Source organism: Python bivittatus, unplaced genomic scaffold, assembly GCF_059951505.1.
Source record: "Python bivittatus isolate LINGU-HERP-01145 unplaced genomic scaffold, Pbiv_v1 ctg000140_np1212, whole genome shotgun sequence".
Taxonomy (NCBI): Eukaryota; Metazoa; Chordata; class Lepidosauria; order Squamata; family Pythonidae; genus Python; species Python bivittatus.
In genome coordinates, this window is record NW_028277043.1 from 39,264 (window position 1) to 61,298 (window position 22,035).

Genomic DNA, 22,035 nt, shown 5'->3' on the forward strand with positions numbered 1-22,035 from the left:
ATATTTTAGAAAGAAGGTTGTGGGTTCAATACCCAGTATCTTCAGGTGGATCTGGAGAAATTTCTGCTTGAGTTCCTGGAAAGCACTGTCGACAATTCTGAGGTAATGGTCTGATCCATTACAAGGAAGCTTCCACTGTTCGTATCTTCTGTGGTAGTAGAACATCTGATGCTGGAAAGGATTCCATTCAGAAACCATGAGAAGCCACTGCCAATCAATATCACTGATCCTGGGTCTGATATTGTATGAGAGGAAGAATTAAAGCTCCTCAATCTGTCACTATAGTTTTGTATTCTTCCTTAGAGAGCACCATTTTTATTTCTCGCCAAACTCTTAGCATGGTCCTCATCCTTCTTCTGCCTCTTCAGCAAAATAATTCACTGTCCCAGGTAGCATCTTCTGATCTTGACCAAGGGATCTAGACCAAGGGAGCCATCTCATTTCCCCTCCTTCCCCCCACCCCCATTTCCTGTCTTACCAAACTCCCTCCTTCTGTTCTCCAGCTGTATGCGAGAACTCCAGGAGACTCTTCAGACAGTTGGAGTCAATTTATAGGCTCCCAAGAAACAGCAACAACAAAAAAAGTAACCTAGAGACAATGATACCACAAGGAACAAGATTGATGGGCTAATAATCTGTATCCATTTCTCTCCTAAAAACCATCAGCATCAATTACGGTGGCAGCTGTAATTGTGTTGTCTCCAAGCAAGGAAGAGACTGACACCACCATTGTTCTAACAAGTCAAGAGGTACCATCCTTAGAAGTGACATCGTTCAATACGGAAAGGAGGGGAAGGTTCTTTTCCTTGAAAAATATGTGTAAGGTAGGGGAAAAACCTGTGCTATTGAATACATGTTGTAATTAGTTGTAGCTAAATAATTAGCAACAGAAAACACCTCCAGGAAAGAAGTCGAAACCACTCTTCCCATTCCTATCTAGGTAGACTGACCTCACTTAGCACCTATTATCAGGCATTTTCCAGGTGTCTTATTAAATTCTGTATTGCCAAGATATCCAGGGCTTGACATAGCTCTATTTTGTTCATTTTACTACAGCAACGGCAGTGCAATAGCAACTGCTTAGGAGATTAATTAACTTGTCAAATAATTAAGCAGACAGCTCTGTAATTGAGGTTTTGGTTTCATAATTGATTTATCACTTTTCTAGGTCTGAAGTCCCTCCAACCTTTTTTGGTGGAGGAATTAAATATCAAATTATCTCACATTTAAATTCCAAGATCTTACCCATTTCCTAGATTTTTCTCCATTAGATCCTTCTTCCCCTCTTCCTCCTTTTAGCAGGAATTTGGAGAGAGAGTTTTCTGTACGGGAAAAAACAACAACTGCCATTGCTTTGGTATCTAAGCAAAATGGATTTGACAGCCCAGTTGAAGATTTGACTCCTAAAATCCCTGGGAAAGTTATCCTTTTATTAAACAGCAGTAAAGCTGATAGATAGCTGATGATTGCCTTAACTTTTATGTATGTCAGCAGTTAAGAAGGAGTTGAGACGTCCTCTTGATGAGGCACAATTGCCAGTCATTCACTACATTAGCAACCTCCCCAAAGAATATTTTCAATACAGGTATTCCAGTTATGGAATTCTTCCCTGCCCAATTACAACTGACCCTGAATCTAGTTAGCTTTTAACGTTAATTGAACACCCAGCTGTGCAGCCCATCTTTCAACAGTATTTACTTAGTGTGTTTCTTGCATTCCTGTCCTGGTTAGGTTTGAAGGTTTGAATATGTATAATGTTGCATGAAGTTTGTCTCTTTTGAGTAGGTGGTAAATTTTGTATGATCGCGTTGGTTTGCTTTATTGTGCTCCACTTTGGGATTTATCCTAGAGATAAAGGAAGGATTGTAAACAGTAAGGTTCTGCTGCCTGAAGAGGCAAAGTACAAGTCAACAGCTCCTTTGTTCCACTTTTGGAACTTGGGCTTGAATCAATTCTGTCCTCCCCAACACCTGAGGACATTGATCCAGCTTAGGAAGGGCTGGGCAAAGCAGCTAGGATGTTCAGTTCTGGCCTTCCACAGACACTGCTGCTCTCTACTCCAAGTTCTGAGCATTTGCTGCCCAGTTTGGCCCCTGGCCAATTTGGGCTGCAGAAATAGAGTCTTTATGTGATGCTGAAAAGTCACCTTCGGCAGCAAGCAGATGCAGCTGATATTGGTTCTTTCCCTTTCTTTTCCTAAAGGCCAGGAAACAAATTCCTATTCCATTAAGAAATGAGGAGACAAAGAGAGAGAAAGGGAGGGAGGTGATAATCAGCATGACCATGTCCTTTCTCCTCGGGCCTGACCCTTACTTTTGCTGGTTTGATTATTCTTTATGGGGGATATCAGTCTCCAAGTCAGTCTACCATGCTACTGCCCTGCATTCATACCATTTCTTTCCCAGCTCAGACACTGAATATCTTACTTGTAGTAGCTTGCTGCCATAGCCAATTTCTTTATAGGAAAGAACATTTTAATTGGCCCTGATTAAGTGGCAGGAACCAAGCAGATTCTTTTGCCTTTCCTGAACATGGATACATGAAGCATTCCTTAAACTGGCAGAAAGAGAGAGAGAGCAAGAGAGAGAGAGATTTTACAGGGATGAGTTAATAGGTAGTTAGAATTTGTCCTGTCAAACACTTTGGATTAACTTACAGGCTTGAGCACCTCTTCCAGTTTCTAGAAGAAGCTTCAGTACATGTATTACACATGTGTGGAAGTCTTTTCTGGTGCTTCTGGTTGTCAGCTGAAACACTCTTCCAGCAATTGGACTTGCTAGTCAAGGCTGCAAAAGATATCTCAGAAGGGTAGTGAAGCAAAGCAAGACGGCAGTTTTGGTTTTAGAATCAGCTTTGCAAAACAGCTTCACAGCAATCTTGGCAGAAACTTTCAGAGAAATTATAGCCACAAAGTATCACATTCCAAGAACAGTCATGCAACATGTACTTTAAAAAGAGAGGTGCGCAACTTGAAACTCTGGAGCACGTGTGGCTTTCCAAAGCCATGGGTGTGAACTTCAGAACTCTTTCCAAAGTTGCCACCAAGGTATCATTTTCAATGTGGCAAGAGGGGAACATTATTAAACACATGGGTAGTAATTAGATCAACAGGGAATGAAATTAAACATTTCGTTTTCTTCCCCTGTCCCACCTAATTTCTGGACTGTGATCACCCCCTCCAAACATTTCATTAAAAAGCATAACTCCTTCCAAGCTGTTCAGTAAAAGGGAAAATAAAGGGATACGGTAATATTGTTCCACTGATACTATCTTCCCTCAGGGCGTGCCTTGCATGCTTGAATGGGCTATTGCAAAATGTCCATATTGCCATGGACCACAATTAAAACTTCTCAGGACAATCAGTTCACCTGAATGTCTAAGGGTGTGATCTTATACACAGTTCCCTGACAGTAAGGTCCACCAAACAGAGTGAGATTTACCTCTGAGGATGTATGTATGGGATTAACAAGATTTAATTCCAGTGGACTCTGGGTAGCAAACAAAAATAAAATGAACTTAAGCAAAATATGGGAGAATAAAATTAATATGTCAGTTTCATATGAAGGCAGCCACAATCAATGGGAGCCAAAGGCATGATAAAATAGGACCGGTTTCATTTGCTTGTGAAATGCAAGGAAGGAATCTCCAACAAAAGGTAGTCCCAGAGGGTGGTGGCTACTACAGCAAAGTCTGTTGTATTGTCCAGGTCCCATGTAGCTTACAAGAAACGGGGTAATCTCAACAGCCCCTCTCTAGATCTCCAGGCCACATGGGCAGATTCAATTCCAGCAAATGAGTACCTGATGTATTTCAGAATGATGCTATGGAAAGATATAAAATGAATAGCCACCAGTTTGAATTGGGTCCAGGAGCATACTGGTGAGCAATGAAACAACTTCACAATTACTGTTTTTTGTGCCAGTAGGGTTGTATCATCAGCTGCCATATTCTATACCAGTTGCAGGTTCTTACTTATCTCCAAAGGAAGCCCCATATAGAATGCATGGGGAAAACTGCTCCTTATTAAATCAGTTTCCTTCAACTGGACAAACTGGTTGGGTATGTTAGCATGGGGAAAGTCTTTTATACAAGCTTTCTCTTAAGAAATTGAAGGTTACCTGCACAAATGGCTGACAACAACTATAAAACCAGAATATATTTCAAAATCACAAATAAAATAAAGTGGCTGGTAGGCTAAATCTATTTTTAAAAGGTCAACCCCTTAAAGTAACTTCTAATGCAATTTCACATGCATTTCATATAAATAAAAAGTCCAATGTATCTGGATGGTAAATGTAGCTGTTTCATATGTTGCTAAAAAAGTTAACCTAAAAACCATCAAACAAAACAAAACAAAACCCATTAAAAAAACAAATCAAAACCCCTAAAAATCCAGTTTCATAAAATCAGCAAGATAAAATTAGCAGCACTGACAATAAAAGCCAGTCTCATTATTAAACAACAAACACACACACACACATCAAACTGCAAATTCGTTGTTTTTAAAAATAGACCAGCTTTATAGTGTTTCAAATATAACTTAAAATAACATTTATATAATATTCCCCAGCCTTCAGCAACTCATGAACCCTGCTTTGTAGGCAGGCAGAATAATTGTAGAAAAAGCCTTTTTCTTCTCGATTACTTATTCTTTACTGTGCAATTTTCCATGTGTCTTCTCAGAAGGCTGTCCCATTGGGTTCAACTTTGGCCCAAGTCAGTTGTCTCATGGGCCAGAGCTGCACAACCTAAAGTCCTAGAGCCAATGTATGTCCCTCTGCTCCAAAAGTCTTTAGTGTGGCTTCCAAAGACTTCAAAAAGGGCTTAAGATAAAGGGTCTTTCAAGTTGATTTCAATTCCTGGTCATTTCATGAGTGCATCTACATATTTTTCTTGGCACAATATGGAATTGGTGTGTTTGTTTGTCATGTTTTATAGGGCTTCCCATCTCACAAATGTGACTCTGGGTTGCTGACAAGGATTTAAAAATACAATATAAAATTATTTTTTATTGATTTGTGCCTTCGAGTTATTGTTGACTCCTGCCAACTGCCTGGACAAGTCCCTGAAGTTTTCTTGGCAAGATTTCAGAAGTGGTTTGCCTTTGCCTCCTTCCTAGGGCTGAGAGATAGGTCCCAAGGCCACCCATCTGGCTTCGTGCCCAAGATGGGACTAAAACTCACAGTCTCCTACTTTCTAGCCTGGTGCCTTAACCACTACACAACACTAGCTCTCAACAACATAAATACAATGTATAAAAAATACAGTTCTCAACCAATTAAGCACAAAGTGGATCCCCAAAACATCATATACCAGCATCATGGGCTCAATTATCCTCCTGGCCTGGAAAAACAGCCAGGTCTTCAAGGGTTTCTGAAAGGTGAACAGAGTCAGGACCAGGGAAACCTCAGGTGGTGTGATGTTCCTGAGGGCAGGCACAGAGTTTGTCATCACTAGGTCATTTTTGTTCTGTGTTTTTTATTTTTTTAGTCCTGGGACTTCCTGGTCATCCCTCATCCAACTGCTGTCTGACTCTCTTAGCTTTCTGAGATCAGCCAAAGTCAGCTAAATAAATTCTTTTCAAGTCAGGCTTGGTAGCTAGTGACTTCATGTCCATGCACAGTTTTCTTGACATCAGTATGGAATGGTTTGCAATTGTCATCTGTCAGAATGCCTTTTTGAGCTTTTTTTTTTTTTTTTTAACTTCTCAGTCTAAATTAAAGTCCTTTATTTTGGTAATTGGCCAGCCTTATATAACATAAAGCTTGGGAATAAAAGATAAAAACAAAACAAAACACCAAAATGAAATAAAAGATCAATTGAATACAGCCAGAACAAGTGAAGCCTCCTTAGTTCACGTCAACCACTTTAAACATGGAGACTATTTGTTTATTTAGCAAATTGATATGGCTGTTCATTTTACAAAAAGTGACTCAGAGCGGCGTACGATAATGCAAAGGTTTCAGTGAACTCTTCTAAATATGGCTAAAAATATAAATTGGAGGGTCAAGATGTATTGTTGTTATAAAACATTAGTATTGTTGTTGTTATTTGTTATGGCCATCTATTTCAGTAGACTCTGGATGGCTTACAAAATCCAAATGCACAGTTAAAACAATTTTTTAAAAAACATAAAATAAAACAGAGAGCCTACAGACCTGGATTTCCTATGGTCTCCCATCCATGAATTAACCAGGACATGTCCTGCTTATCTTCCAAACTCAGACAAGCTCATTGGCCCAATTATTGCCTTCCTCTTTCCCCTTTCCCCACATTCTAACTCACTGGAGATCATGTCTCTTCATTTTAAATTTGATAGGTATGAAGAAATATAGACTGGGTCTTGAGAGTGGAGAAGAGGTGAGTAAATTGTTAAAGGGGGACTTTCAAAAAAGATTACTCCATTCTGAAAAAGAATTTCAAAAAAACCCACCTTGGTTTGATCTTGTTTGGTATAAGATGGAGTGGATTCCCAGATTCTGTTCCTGTATGCAGCAATAATGAAGAACACTCCAGGAAACCCTGCCATTCCTCTTTCTTGACCTTGACTACCTCAAAGGGCTGACCACAGGGTGATTCAGAACATCTCCAGTGGTTATCATGCCCAGCAATGACACAGTTATGGATGAGGGTGAGGAGAGGGAAGAGGAATGAAAGGCAAGTCACAATTGCTGAAATCAGCAACCCAAGTAGGACATCGTTGGGTTTTTTCTTAGCAAGGTTCCTTTTTCTTCCTAATTTAAAAAGCAGATGCTTGGGAAATAAAATTGCCCCCTCTGCCGCTCATCTATTGCACTCAGCAGGGCTGGCATTTACTCGTGAACCCCTGCATCAAAGATAAATGAATCAGCTCCAGTAGTTACTTATAAATAGTTTCCCATTAAATGCTCAACAGCAACAACTTAGGAAGACAATGGGCCCTGGGTGACTCTCTCTGCATACAACAGTTCATGGGCTTCACTCCAATTATCCCCAAAGATAACTGTAAAGATAACACTGTTTAAAAATATCTAATGTTTTATTCAATATTGTGGTGAGTTTCAATTACTCCCAATTATAATTCAACAGCTTTCTATTTAAAACAATTATTGTCCTTCACAATGTGTTTGAAGTTAAATACAATGCCTGACATTATTCATCATTGTGTTGTGTTGTATTATGTTATGTTGTGTTGTTTCATTTCATTTTGTTTCATCTCATTTCTCATTAAGTTTGCCCAAGCTTTCATTAACCCTTCAGGACAACTGCATGCTTGTGTGAAATAAAGATATTCCAAAAAGTTTGTGTATGGTCAAAATCAATTTACTCCATTACAAATTAATCAGATTCAACAAACAGGGTATAAAAAAGTGTTTCCATTGTGATTCTGGAGCTCCTTCACTTTTTTTTTTTAAAAAATTGTTGCTAGATTGCAAGGGATAGATCCTGCTTGCTTTAATTTAGTCTGGGCTGCAAGATCTAAGGAGGATCAAAGAAGATGTCTTCCACACATACAGATGCCCTGGAATCCACCTTTCTTTCTCCACTTCCTGCAAAGTTTGGATCTGCTTTTCTTCTCAAAGGAGAAGGATCAAGATATATCAAGTATTACTCAGGGTAGAGAAGGGTACATCTACATAAACAAACAAACAAATAAAAGATCGGTATCTGGTGCTGAATTTGGATACTGAATGGTCCAGTCTAAACAGCACCACTGACCACAAGGATATAAAGTATCTGACTTTAAAGGAGGTTAAAGAAAAGCTCGTGAAAAGGGGCTTAGCCATTTCTAAAAGAGCAATAAATTGAATGCAGGTGAGTAAGAATCGCTGAATTTTTAATAATCATGGATAAAGAACAAAAGGCAATGTCTGAAGTACTATATGGATGTAGGGGAACAAAGGATGGTTTGCAAGGAGAGATATAGTGAATGTTGTTGACATCAGCTTGACTTAGCTATGTTTCCTTTTCTTTTTCTTATTTCAGGTATCCGATTTCTTTGGATTATTCTTTCTTACTCCTTTTCCACAGTCTGCATCACATTGCTTACCTTGAAAGGGAATATCATGATGAGTATTTAGAGTGTTTACATATGCACATAACAATCATAGGCAGTTGTAGTGTATTTGTCAAATATAAATAGAGAGGGTTTAACAGCTTATAGCACCTCCACAGGGTTGGAAGTCCTGATTCCTATTTGTCATACATGGTTAGAAGTGACAGCAAAGTGGTTGAACAGGAAGACAAAGAGGCTTCAGGGATCAATCGAGGACTCCCAACTGAGGTTCTTAGTGTTAACACGTGGCTTACTAAACCAATCTTTGATCCTTAGGGAACAGTTTTTGGGTTCCCCAGAGGTCCTGCTGAAAAACAGGGAACTGTGTTCACTTCCATTTCTTTTCCTGATGGACAAATATATGATGTAGATCCTGCAATGCAATCCACTGATCCTAAAGAGTGACCAAATGTCTTCCAATCACATTAAAACAAAAGTATAATTGAAAGAGGAATCTTAACACAATGTTCTCTTAGCTTTTTCTCATTTACCAACCCGGAAATTTAATTCCATGCATGACATATCAAGGATTAGAAGAAGTAGCAGACTTGATAATTTCAAGGGCATTTCCTCCCTGCAACTTATTTTTAAATTCAGCAATGATTACGGACACAGGCATGACAAAAAAATATTGGGATGAATGATCTGTCCTTTGGATAAAAGATTTGCTCCATCATGCAATACTTTAAATAATGGCAGATACCATTGTAACTGCAGCTATCCTTTCCTGTACAGTGATTCTGGAAGATGTGTTGTACCATCACTTTCCTGTTCTAGGATCCCTTTTCCACATAGGGTTCATGTAATTAATAACAGATCATCATATTGAACCAAACAAACTGGTTTAGCTCAATACACTAATATCCACACATACACAAAATTAACCAAGGCTAACACCAGCCAAGGTTAGCATACTGTGTTTCTGCAGCAACACAGTCTTTAACTGAACTAAGTTAAAAATTTTGTGTGAAGACAGCATCCGTAAGCTCATCGATCTCCAGCTTTCTAACCAGGTGAAGAAGCTAATGTCAAGCAAGAAGAGAAATCCTTTAAGGGACAACCTTTGGATGACTTTACAAATAAAACAAGTTAGCCCTGGCATGCTTCTCTTGAGTGAGAAGTTTAAGAAAAAAGTCTTGGGGAAAATATGGATCAAGTTCATTCATACAAGAGTATAAAATTATTACCTTGAACATCCTTGCGTTCATACCAAAATATTATTGCTGTTAGTGTCTCTGGAGTTTTAAACCTTCATCAGTCTTAGACAACATGATCACTGGGAAGAAGTCTTCTACTCAAGGTAGAGGGTAACTTTTCAATGGCTCCATGATGTAGTTAAGATTTATGGAAAGGGAATCCACTGCAGATGGGTTAATAGTTAAGAGGGTAGAGATGCATCATACATCAAAGCAGGGATGAGATTTTCTAGTACTTTGGGGAGAAGGGGTTGTGAAGCTTAAACGAGGGCTGTCACCAGTTTGCATGATTGCCCTGCCTCAAAATGGCAGGATACTATACTCTGATGCCCGTTTTTGCTAATCAGGCAAATTATCAGCATTTGACTGGAGAGCAAGCAGAGACATCAACAAATGAAAGAGAGCATGAGAGAGAGAGCATGTTCAGGTAAGTTACCCACGCCTATTGTAAGCAATGACATCTGGTTGGCTGTATCATCATTCCTGCTAGAAAACATTCTTCACAAAGTTTCACCAATCTTGCTCACCAGCTCACCAAATTCTGCAGAACAAGAACAGCCTTTCTGCCAACTCTGGAGCTACAGGGTAGGTACAATGAATGAAGCCTGTGACAAATGCCTCAGATAAGTTTTGTTCTTTGGAGATTCTTTTCTCACATAAACCAAAATTCCACTTCATTTCTTCCTCCCTGCCTCTAAGCTAGAGAGGTGGGAGGAGAGGTAGATCATAGGCCTTGTTCATAACAATATCCTTGAAAAAGGAGAGGGTTCTGGTGATATCAATTTTGGGTTGGAAACTTAATTCACAAACTGTATGACAAAACTGGTCTTACAGTAAGATGTAACTGGGGAGGGGACCTTTCTGACTTTATTCAGACTGCCAAAGGGGTGAAACAAGGTTGTATTTTAGCACCATTGCTTTTTGACATATATATTGACTCTCTGATTAAAACCCTTCACAGAGCTGATATCTACATACCCAAATTAGGCGACAGACCTCTCCCAATTCTGCTCTACACTAATGATGCAGTTCTTCTCTCCTTGTCTTCTGTAGGCATGAAGCAGGCACTAAGAATCCTGGCATTATACTGTAATAAGGAACAACCAATTATCAATTATGACAAATCTAAAATTTTAGTTTTCTCTAATAAAAGACAAAGGCACAAGTGGACCATTGAGTTAGAGCAGGTCAAATGTTTTAAATACCTGAACATAGTATTTCTGGCCTCCAGGAAATTAACAGCCCAGGTAAATTATGCCACTTCCACAGCCCAAAAGAGCACACACGCAATACCCAAATTTTATAGGCAACAGGGTGCAAACTGCATTCCAGCAGCTATCAAACTGTTCATGGCTAAAACAGTTGCCCAACTATTATATGGGATACAACTTGGCCCATATGCAAACTTAAGGGCTTATGAAGCAATTCAATCGAATTTTTTTAGGACTCTGTTTGGTACCCCAAAATGTACCCCTAATGCAGTCTTGAGGCTTGAAGCATTAAGGCCCAAGCCTGGACCAGGATTCTAATCTCAGGTCTCAGAATCAGGATGCCTCTGCTGCTGTCAGACAGCTACCAATCTCATTGGCACCATACTTGTGTAGAAGAACTTTGCAGCCTTGGCTGCTCTCCAGAATATTTAGGCCAGTGAACCCTGGAAAAGGCCAAATCAGTAGCAAAAGAAAGAATTAGGGACATTGATCACCAAAATGAGATCATCAGTGCGCCTGGATTCTACTGCCAATTGTTATATAGCTGCAAGCCCTCTACTGCGGGGTATCTATACAATCTAACCCTAAGCAAATATAGATAGGCCTTTTCCAGAGCCTGCTTTGATGCCCTCCCTTCAGCACTGCTGGTCGGAAGATTTCATGGGGCTCCTTATTTACAGAGACTTTGCCCTTGTGGATCCAAGGAGGTAGAAACTCTTGTTCATGTCCTTTTATGGTGTCCTTTTTATGATGCCCCAAGATGTGCTCTGATCTCTCCATTCATCTCTAAATTTGAGGGCCATACTGATAAATTTTATGTTTATTATTACTTAAAAAGTAATAAAGGGATGCTGACTTACATACCAGCTGGTCAAATATCTAGTTATGTTACACAATTGCACAAAACTTTTAATTAGTTCAGTTGCATTACTGTTTCATTGTTTTCCTCCTCCCCGATAACAAAGTATTGTGTTGATTATTTTTACAAAGGTTAGTCATAGACCGTAATAAAAATATTTGATTTGATCTGAAGATGAAATAAATGCATCTGAGAATGAATATTCATCCATGTAATGCTTTCTCTTAAAACTTACCTTAAAAGGCTTCCTTTTCTCCCTACTGAAGTTACCTTTTCTTGCTAGCTCATTCCCATTTGCTCTTGGGGTTCCCCACCCCCACCCCCAGATCCAATATCTGTCCACACTGGAGCTGTTCTGAGATTGCTTTGCTGCTGTGGTGATGTGATTAAAGAATTAACTACCTCACTATTAGTACATTCAGCTCACTCCCATCAAAAGCAATTAACGTGGATTACATATATTTTGCATGGAAAATATCTTTCGTTTCCAATTTGGAATGACTCCAGGGAGGATTAACAAGCCCAGCTGAATAAAATAATATGCATAAAATAGGTCACATATCACTGATAAATTTAAATCCAGAAAAGTGCTCCAAGAATCTTAGTGGCAAAGCATGTCTTACGTTGCACTAGCAAAGACCTAATACCTTTGATCTACCTACTTAGTTTCATCCCTCAGAACTTACTGATGTTCTGACATATATTTCTTCTTTATTATTGCCTAGAAAAAGGGCATGTGTTATGAAACAGTTTTTTTTAAAAAAAATTAGCATTATCTTTAAGCACTGGAATTATCCTTTCCTTTCAAAAGAATCAGTGAAAATAAAATCCTAATTTATGAAACCTAGTTTTGAAGGCATCCTTAGCAACATGGTTTCTCATGGGCCTGTCATGATGGATTATAGTATGGAGACATTAAAGGGAATGGGCAGTAAAAAAAATAAAAATCTAATTTACAAAACAATAATAAAAAACACTACAATATCAAGGTATCTTATCAATAGAAGGGAATATATTTAGCTCAGGGTTGAACTGTGGAATCCTTGGGGTTCTCTGAGCTTGGTGGTTTTCTTGCAAATATTTCATTACCCGGCTAGGTAACATCTTCAGTGCTAGAATGGAGGTATCTTATGTAGGAACTTGTCTATTAAAACATGAGGGGTTCTTCACAATCAACAACTCACATCTTCAGCCTAAATTGATATTATACATAGTATAGCTCACTTTATTCTGTCATTTGTTAATATCCTGCCTAAGAAATGACAATAAGGATGAAGGTGATGTTGATGGTACCGGTGGTGGCGGCGGTGGTATCCACTGTGCTCGGTGTTGCCTACCACAGAAACATACCAAGGACACACCTGTGTTCAGAAACTAAACTCTCAAAAGAAATATTTTCATGCTGTTAACAGCACATTGATTGAAAATAATACTGAAGTGAATAGAACGGTCTCTTAAGTCATCCTTCAGTAGCTAAAAAAAGTCTTCTGGGAGAGCTGTCAAAATTCTAGGGATCTGCAATTCCTATATTTATACACTTGTTGAATGGTGCAGGTGGTATGTTGTTGTTGTTTTAAATTTATTGACCATCTAGCCCCAGTGGACTCTTCTTCAGAATAGCACATAATGTTCTTCAGAATAGCATTTTTTTTTAGTCCAAGTCTCTGTTGGAAAAGACTTCTTGGCTTCATCCATTTTAAACTTCTTCTGAGGCATCCAGTTTATTCCACACAGTGCTGCCTTCTTATAGGGAACAGTCAGATAGTAGGATAGACTGCAACTCTGAGATTCCTTGACGGTTAGCAATGCTAGCTAGGCCTCATTGGCATTGTCAGCCAAAGCACTTGGAAGACATCAGATTGGTTATCATTAATCTATGTTCACCAAGGCATTACTCCCCTGAAACCTGAGTTTAACAGTTTTATCTTGCCCATCCCCCTTCAAAAGCATCTGGGTAATCCTGAACAGGACAGCTGGATGGGAATCTATGGATGCAATAAGTACAAAAAAGACCCTCATGACTGACTGGGCTTGTACTTGAACATATACTAGAGCTCACTCATATTCACTTTTTGTTTTATGCCACTTTCCAATTGCTTTATCTCCCACAGGTCCTCTGAGAGCCAGGGAGATGCACAGGACTGATGACAGAACAGAGGATAAGCAGAAGAATGTCGTTCAGCATATTGGCTATCTCTGCATTCCAGGAGTCGATGAGACACTGCCAAACTATCTAGAAACTCCCAAAGCACTCTCTAGAAACCTTCAGAATCCAACTAAGAATCTCTTTTCCCCTATGAACTCTTTGGCCATCTACTCCAGATCTTCCCTGCCTCCAGTCCTCTTCAAACTGATCTTTGGAGGTTACTGCTTAGGCTGATATGTTCCCAGCTCCCAGCCTTCTGCTTCTCTGGCCTCCACATCACATCCTCCAAGCTGGCAGCTATCTGCTCTTCACTTTTGCCAATGTTTCTCTCACTGACCTCTGCAGGAACACCATACCTGCCACCTGAAACTCAAACACTCCACTTAGGTGAAACTCTCTCCCACAGTCAGCCAGTCAATAATGATAGCTGCCATATTGTGTTGGCTACAGCTGCCAGCACGGTTCGCTTTTTGTTACTTTTGCTGCTGTCTAAGGATAACATCCAACTCAATCTCTCAGAAAGGTTTTGGTACATTGCTCCATTGCATTGTCCTTTGCCTTAGCCTTCTTTCCTTCTTCCAACATCACCTCACTTTCATCATAGACTCTAATACTCAACACTTTTTCACCACTGTCCTCCCCAAACAGTTCTTCTTCCCTTCTATCATTTTATCATTTTATCTATCATCTCCACAATCCTATCACAGTTGCCCTGTAAAACCACCACTAAAATAACAGCAAAACCTCACACCAGCTGAAAGCACTGTGCGACCTGGGTACTTTTTCAGGTGAATGGGCAAGAGAATCTATTCATGCTGTAACATCCATAGAAGTCTTATTTGGTACATCATCCTGAATTGAAAGTAGGCCTTTTTCCTTACTGCATCTGCGAGACCACATATTTTGGGATCATCCTTTCATTTTTTCCTTTTCTAGATAGTCATGAAAATGAGTACAGCTTAAAAGCTGCACTGCATCCTTACAGCACTCTTTTGGTTTACACCTAATGTATATTCAGTTTCATGCAATATTAAAATTCATCCTTGAGCATTCTTCTTTTTTGATTTTCCACCCATCATTCTCTGAATCCTTCTTTGTGGCTTGTAAACCTGAAGACAGACCATCCCTTCTTATAAGCTGATATGGCACTCCTTCCTAATGAAGTGCAAAATACAAATACTCCAGAGAAATGAATAGCCTGGATGTAAGATGGATTGATACTCCTTAAGGTTTTTCCTTGAAAGAAAAAAACCCATCTACAATTGCTCCAGACATTTTATTCCTGAGCTATTCAGACGTTCAAGAAGACTTCTATTTTTTTACCATCTAAATGTGTTGCCCTCTTATTCTGTTTTGTGGCTTCTTGTTCTAACGACTCTAAGAACCAAAGGCTGCATGATGATGATATTGATGATGATGATACCATCCACAAGTAATTGAATAAAAAAGAAATTAACTACATTGCTTAATCTATTCCTTCTGTGCTCTCTTCATTCGTATATAAGCACACACACAAATGCACACACACAAACACATACACACAGAAAGATGCATGCACACACACATGGTTGTTCCATACTATTCACAGGTTTTTGTCACCTGCAGAAGCCAATTACTGCTATACTCGGCATGTCTGTTCAATAGGCATTACAACTGTAATTACTTTTGCTTCACTTCCTGCTTATTTCACAGGTGACAGAACCGGGGCATTAAAAGAGTAGACATTTGCATGCCCAGAAACTATTGTCTTGCATACAAATTGTACCCCAAGCCAAGTATCTGGCAGTCCGGAATTGGGTCGTTTCAGAACAATAGCAACAGGGCCTGGAAATAAAGAGAGGGCAAAGTTTGTACTGAAGAATTCTCTTGCCCTGATGGTTAGAAATACACCTAGGGACAACTGAAATTGAAATCTTGCATACCAAGGAATGATATGAGTGAATTCTTCAAATTTTGCTCAAGGAAGAAGAAACTCTCCAAGAGGTTCTTTAGGACAGGATTCTCCATTGGTAATGATAGTTGCACTCTTACCACTCAAAAAACTCCATGGAAGAAGTTCCTTCTTGAGCTGTTCCCCTGGGATTCAATGGTGTTGTGGGAAACCAAGGAGGCTACAGACTACAGAGTAGTGAGTGTCCAATAAAAAGTAACATTCAAACACACAATCTGGCCATGAAGTAACTGAATAAATACAAGAACATTGCCTTCCATGTATAAGAAATTTCACTGAAATTCTGTTCTGTTTTGAAGAAATCTCAGATACAAAATTCCTTTTATTCAATTGAATGAGAATTGGTAAAAAAAAAAAAATGAAGACAATTTTCTACAAGGCACTAATTAATTCACTTCCATTTCTGGAGCTGTCATCTTCCTGGGGCAGGTGAAAACCTTGAATGTGGTCCCATTAATCAGTGCAGTTTTCAATTTATCCCCCTATGTTGAAGTTACTGATCTACATTTTCTTCTTACCTTTTCTGTTTGCTGTAGTTGAGTTTTGCCATACCTTGGCAGTCTTTTTCATGAAACAACAAACTGGCCATACAACTGAGCCCCAGTGGTTCAGGCTAGCATTATCAGATGCTACATATTGTTTTCCAGGTGTGATGCACCCCTCTGTGTACATAGACATAATCTATTTTGTAAGCTTGCAGAAAGCTCAAATTCAGATATTGCCTTGGGCTAAAACTGAAGATGGGCAGAGAAAGGGAATGACAGAAAGATACATACAGGAAGTCATCACATTGTTTCAACATAGTGCTAAAACTTCAACAAAGTTTTCTGTAAAGAAAAAGTCTGGTTGAGCTAAAGAGAAACATACAGGTGGACTGAAGTTTGTACATTTCCAAGATTAAAAATAAGAGGCTTGTGATGAAGACGTATTTTCTAAAAACGGAATGGAACTTCTTAGAAGAAAATGTTTGTATTGATTCAAAAGCTCCAATTAACTGTTGGAATTTCTGGTTCTCCTTTATTTGGTGAAATTGGGGAAGCCCCTTTGCTCTCTGTGGATATAGCGAAGAATGTCAGGCACAAGTGAGCCTCAGTGAAAAACTCAGTAGTGTGGATTGGTGCCTGCATTGAGATTAGTGAGTTCTATGTACAAGCTGGGCTTACCCATGAAATTCTCTATGATACAGTGGCCCAATGATTCTCTAAGCCTAACTTACCCAACAGGGTTGTTGTGTGGGCCAAAGGAGGGTGGATTGAGCCAGGACATCTTGATCTTTCTGGAGGAAAGCTACAGTGTAGATGCAATCAATATAAAGTACTGTTTAGTTTCTCTGAAAGACAACTTGCCTATCCACTTCTTTCATATCATATGTCATTGCTTTAATACATTGCCATAGAATAGGACAGATAGGCTTTTTAAACACTATCAATCCACACTCTACATTAGGGTCATTTCATGACATTTTGGTGCCTGAAGAAGAGCAACAGATGGTGTCCTACTCCTATCACCCAAGTCAAGGTGCAGACATCATGAAGTCAGCCCAACTGCTTTGGCCCCTGAGATTTTTAAAAAGAAAATTCTACAAGTACCTCTCCCCATAACCAGAAGAAAACATTAGCTAATAAGTTTAGTACCAGCTGACATTTCTTTCCTGACACTCAGAATCTGCTGCCTTGAAGCAACCACATCACACTTCCTAATGGTAGTGGTGGCCTTGAATGGAGAACGTTCAGAATGAAAACAGCAGGAAATGGGTGTGGATCCTGGAGAACTGAAGTCATAAAGCTAGTTAGCAAACAGCTACTTAAGCAGCATAATACCAGAACCTGAGAGCTCCCACAACACTCATGGAAGTATTGCAAACTCAGGATGTTGTTGTGTGACCCATCTCTTTGTGTGTGTTACTTCCTCAAGAGCCACCGAGCTACTGCTTCTGTCTGGTGCTGGAAACCTTGTGCAGTCAGACAGCCTCCATGGGCTTTTGAAGTTCATTAATTAGCATCTTTTCTTCCTTAAATGCTTGGATAATATTCGCCTATTCTAAGGCATTTCCCCAAGCCCTCATTTTAATAAAACTGGTACTTATGAATATTTCAGTATTAAAGCCCTTGGTCATAGGAAGATGAAGAATGCATTTTAAAAGATGGCAACTCAGGAATGACTAAATTGGAGAGGCCACCTGTTCCCTCTGGGATTGGTAGCACTTCCCCGATAAAATATTGTCTATGAGGCAGTCACTCTTTTTTGAATGTTTCTCAGATATGAATTAGGGGAAAAGAGGCTGCCATGCTTAACAGAGTGGGAGAAGGGAGACTTCCACGAATGCTTGTTGAGAAGACCATTCCCCAAAATGTATGACTCACAAAGGACAAGGTAATTCAGTAATTAAGGCATATACAGTGGCATAAATACAGTGAAAGGTTACAGATGCAGCTGCATTGGGGCTTACAACAGTTCTTCTCTTCTCTTACTAATTACTCACTCTAAAGTGGAACTACACTATGACATCTCCATCCATTCCTCCATCCATCCATCCATCCATCCGTCTGTCCATCCATTTCCATCTCCAGGAGTGACTCATGGAGAAAGACAATAGGGAGGCTTTTTGAGGTCAATTAATCCTTCCTTTCAGGAACTCTGAAAGTTTCTGAAACTTACTTGGGCACAGTGGCTCCAAGTCTTATTTAAAAGGAGAAAAATTTAAAACAAGTGACCTCTAGGAGAGAAGACTTTCTTGGTCTGTGGCACCAACTTTCAGTCAAGGACATTTTTATTTCACCTGCAGTTTAAAAAATAGCTTTAGTCCCTTGGTTTAAAATTCTGTGTTTTAAAATTTAGATATTACTGTTTTTCTTGTTTTTCTACCGTATTTCTTGTTGAGAAATTTCTGCTATGTTATGGCTAGATAAATAGAGTTAGTAAGCAAGTAAGGAACCATTCTGCTTCAGTTCTCAGAATTTTAGGAAACCTGTTAGTATGAAGTTAAGCATTTTGGCATGGATGGCAAGTTAATTCACTGGGATAGGAATTTGAAACTTGTGGATTTTGCTGTCTGGCTCCAGAAATGTATTTCAAATACTAAATCTGAATTCAAGATATTGTTTCTTCAAGTGCATGCCGTTTTCTTGGCAAGACTTTCAGAAGTGGTTTGCCCTTGCCTTCATCTTCTGGCTGAGAGAGAGTGACTGGCACAAGGTCACCCAGCTGGCTTCATGCCCAAGGTGGGAGTAGAACTCATTGTCTCCTGGTTTCTACTCTAGCACCTTCACCACCAGACCAAACTGGCTAAAGTTCACCCATCTGGCTTTGTGCCTTAAGGCAGGACCAGAACTCAGAGACTCCCAATTGATATACTGTAGCCAGGTGTCTTAAACCACTACATCAAACTAGTTATATATACACACATGGACACACACACACAAATGCATACACACAAAGCAACAGAGAGTGGGGAAATCAATTAAATTGTGAAGATTTCTGTGTCATCAGAATTTTACACAGACCATATCCTTGGCTCCTCTTGTGTGTTAGGAACTATTACAACTGAAAAGGTTTCCTTTTCAGCACTCATATCATTCAGCTTTCAGGGATGCCCTGAAAATTCTTAACTGACAACAATATTCTATGCCCCAACAAAAGTAAAACATTTACTCCCATAATACATGCGCACAACACATTGCCTGTATTTATTTGCTCCCAATGCTGGAATTCTGAATTATCTTGATCCTTGTTCTCAAGTTGCACCAATGGGTGATTTATTATTTATTTTTAATCAATGTATACAATGGCAGGTTTAATCTTCATAATAACTGCCTTTCTCTGGGTGGATTACTGCATTAGAGAAAACATGCAGACCAATAACAAAACTAATAACATAAAAACAACGGAGGAATTCCTAATCAGTTCAGGAGGACAACATATTTGCAGGTGTTTGTAACCAATAATAGGTGTGCAAGGTGGAGCTCAGAATTCCATCTAGAAGGAACCAAGTTGCGGAAAACCGTGCTTAGTGGGCTCCACATTGCATTCTAAATAGGTCTTATCTTCATCAATGACAGAGATCTTTTGAGGCAACTTTCTCTAATACAGAATTTTCCAGGTGTGTTAGTGCAAGGGCTAGAAGGACCAAGGCCAAACACAGAAAGCATGTCAGCCTTGCAAGGCAGTCCAGACAAGAAGCACACTCAGAAGTACTAGGTCTACTTTATTGTAAGGTTCAGAATCTTGCAAGTCTGAAAGTCCATTTCTCAAAAGGGTCCCTTTTGAGATATTTGCAATGCCCACATTCCTTCTGCGGGCTAAACTGCCTCTTACCCAATTGTTGTCCTGCCTGTGGCTCTTCTCCCTGTCTCCCAAGATCATTTCCATACACCATTAGAAAGCCCGAGACCAGATAAGTCCATGCCACAACAATGCACAGATCTCTCTCTCTCTCTCTCACACACACACACATCAGGAAGAAACAACCCTCTCTGAGTCCATTAGGATGCACAGGTAAAGCTTGAACCTTGGGATTGCTAGCTATATGCCCCCAGGCTTATAGCGGGCAGTTGCTGATGTTCTACTTCCTTATGGCTTTTCTAGTAGTGTAATAACAAGCCAACTTATCAAAGAGATCAGTCCAAATGACCACCTTAGTAAAGCTTGACAGATTTTATCTTCAAAGTAAGCTGACTAAGAAATGCAGGAGTTGTAGCTCAACATATCTGGAGGGCACCAGTTTAGAAAAAGGGTGATACAATGGAAGAGTTGTTTCTGTGAAAGGTAGCTTGCATATCAACATCTACTCCCTGGCCCACAAATCCAGCAATCTCTTGCTTGTAAGTGCTCCCGCAAAGGGAAATCACCAATGAGAGAAGCAATGTTTAAGTCTGCTAAGCTTTCATTTATTATGCAAGTGTCTGTGTCAGGTCCTGCAAATGGAAACAGTCATTTTATGGAGAATAAATGGGGTGTGTGTGTGTGTTTTAGATGCACCATGTTAAATATTCTCAACTCCCATATTTTATTCCTGTAATTCCCACAAAGATAATTGCATAGGAACGGAGATCCATTCTAGAATAGACAGGGAACAATGATACATATTTTTCATCTAGTAATTACTTAACGGGTGAAAGACATTGTTACCAGTTTGAAGAACGGCTTCAACCCTTCCTGGCCTGAGATGAAACCTCTCTTTTTTTCAGTGATTTTACCAGGCACCTGAAAACATGGTCCTCTCCATCTATCCTTGTAATAATTGCATTTTTAATCACAGTGGACTGTTTACTTCTGAACATCCCACAGGTTGGGAAATGGAATGCAATTGTGGGGTTAATGTGTCCATTCACAGCTCAGATTCCTTGATGATAACAACTGTCAGATTGGCAAGAAATTACAAAAATCAGTTCCCTCCTTCGCCCTCTGTCCCTAATGACTGTGCTCAAATAAGCCATAAAATGTTGGGGAATTGCAAGGGAAAAGGGAATTCCTTCAGATTATCAGAGAAAAATCAGACCAGATGAAAATCCTAATGTTAATTATTGTTAGCATTAACTCCCCAGAACCCTTTCAAAAACTACTGCAAGAGTGTAATTCTTAATGGAACAGATAAGAAATTATACAGTGTATGTATATGTGTATATATGTGTATGTATATATATATATATATAGAGAGAGAGAGAGAGAGAGAGAGAGAGAGAGAGAGAATGAGGCTTAAGCATTGGTGAAAGGTTATTCTCTCCAAATCCTCAACTGTCTAGGCAATCCTAAAAGCAGCCCCATCCCCTTACATGATATTAAACAAGATCTCAGTAACCTTGAGCAGATGAAATAAAGTCATAGCAGTCTAACTAAAGCCTCTTGCATAGCCATCAAGCACATTCGTTTGCATTAAGTCAAGGTAGCGATGCTGCAAAGCTAAAGGATCCCTTCTTCACTCCGAAGTGCAAACATGTGAAGACACATGTTTTAAGCTTTGATGCCACAAATGCACTAATTAAAAAGTGGAAGCCTTTAAAACCATCGTCATCACACAGTATTCTGTCAAAGCTAAAGGGGTGAGATTGACTTTTACAGCTGTTGATACCGATGTAAATGAAAGCTCATAAATATATGATAAGGAAGAATATGTTATCTGCATTCTAACTCCCTTCCCTTTTTTTTCTTTCTGTCCTCTCGCCTTTCCTCTTCCAACTCCCCAAGAGATCACTACAATTCATGTGTGCCAAGTCACCATGGAGACTACATCCCAGTGATGTCAACGGTGTGTCTCAAGCACAGCACTGAAGCTTTGGAACTTAATTATTTATTAATTGGAAACAGGGCTGCCTGACTTTCTCCCTTATCTTTCTTTTCCTCTTTCTAAACCTTAACAGGCTTCAGAGATCAAACATCTTGTTACCAAGACTGGAAAGGAAATAAAAATGAGCACACAGGGGAGAAAGGTTTGCCTCTTCAATTACAAATAATTAATTAGAAACACTCTAAACAAGCCAACAAACATATAACCAGTAGCAGCAGCCTTCAGTTCAGGTGCCTAGAGGTCAGTGAGTTGGTAAATGTTACAAATAGCAACTAGATGAACAGATATTTCCAATCTGATTTCTAAATGAACTGTTAAATGAGAGATGGGTTTTTTTACCCCTCTTTGAAATAA

General features: G+C 39.4%; 1 protein-coding gene across 7 annotated transcripts in view; it reads right to left on the bottom strand.

The window, feature by feature from the left end:
* Nucleotides 1–469: 469 nt before the first annotated feature.
* The window catches only part of AGBL1 (AGBL carboxypeptidase 1), a 484,353-nt gene continuing 462,787 nt past the window's right edge, over nt 470–22,035 (bottom strand). For 2 of the 7 annotated variants that reach the window (XR_015795343.1, XR_015795337.1), the window contains exon 28: nt 470–10,318. The gene's annotated coding sequence lies outside the window, so the exon portion shown is untranslated. The remainder of the gene's footprint in view (nt 10,319–22,035) is intronic. The other 5 variants (XR_015795341.1, XR_015795342.1, XR_015795340.1 and 2 more) reach the window with 5 other exon arrangements.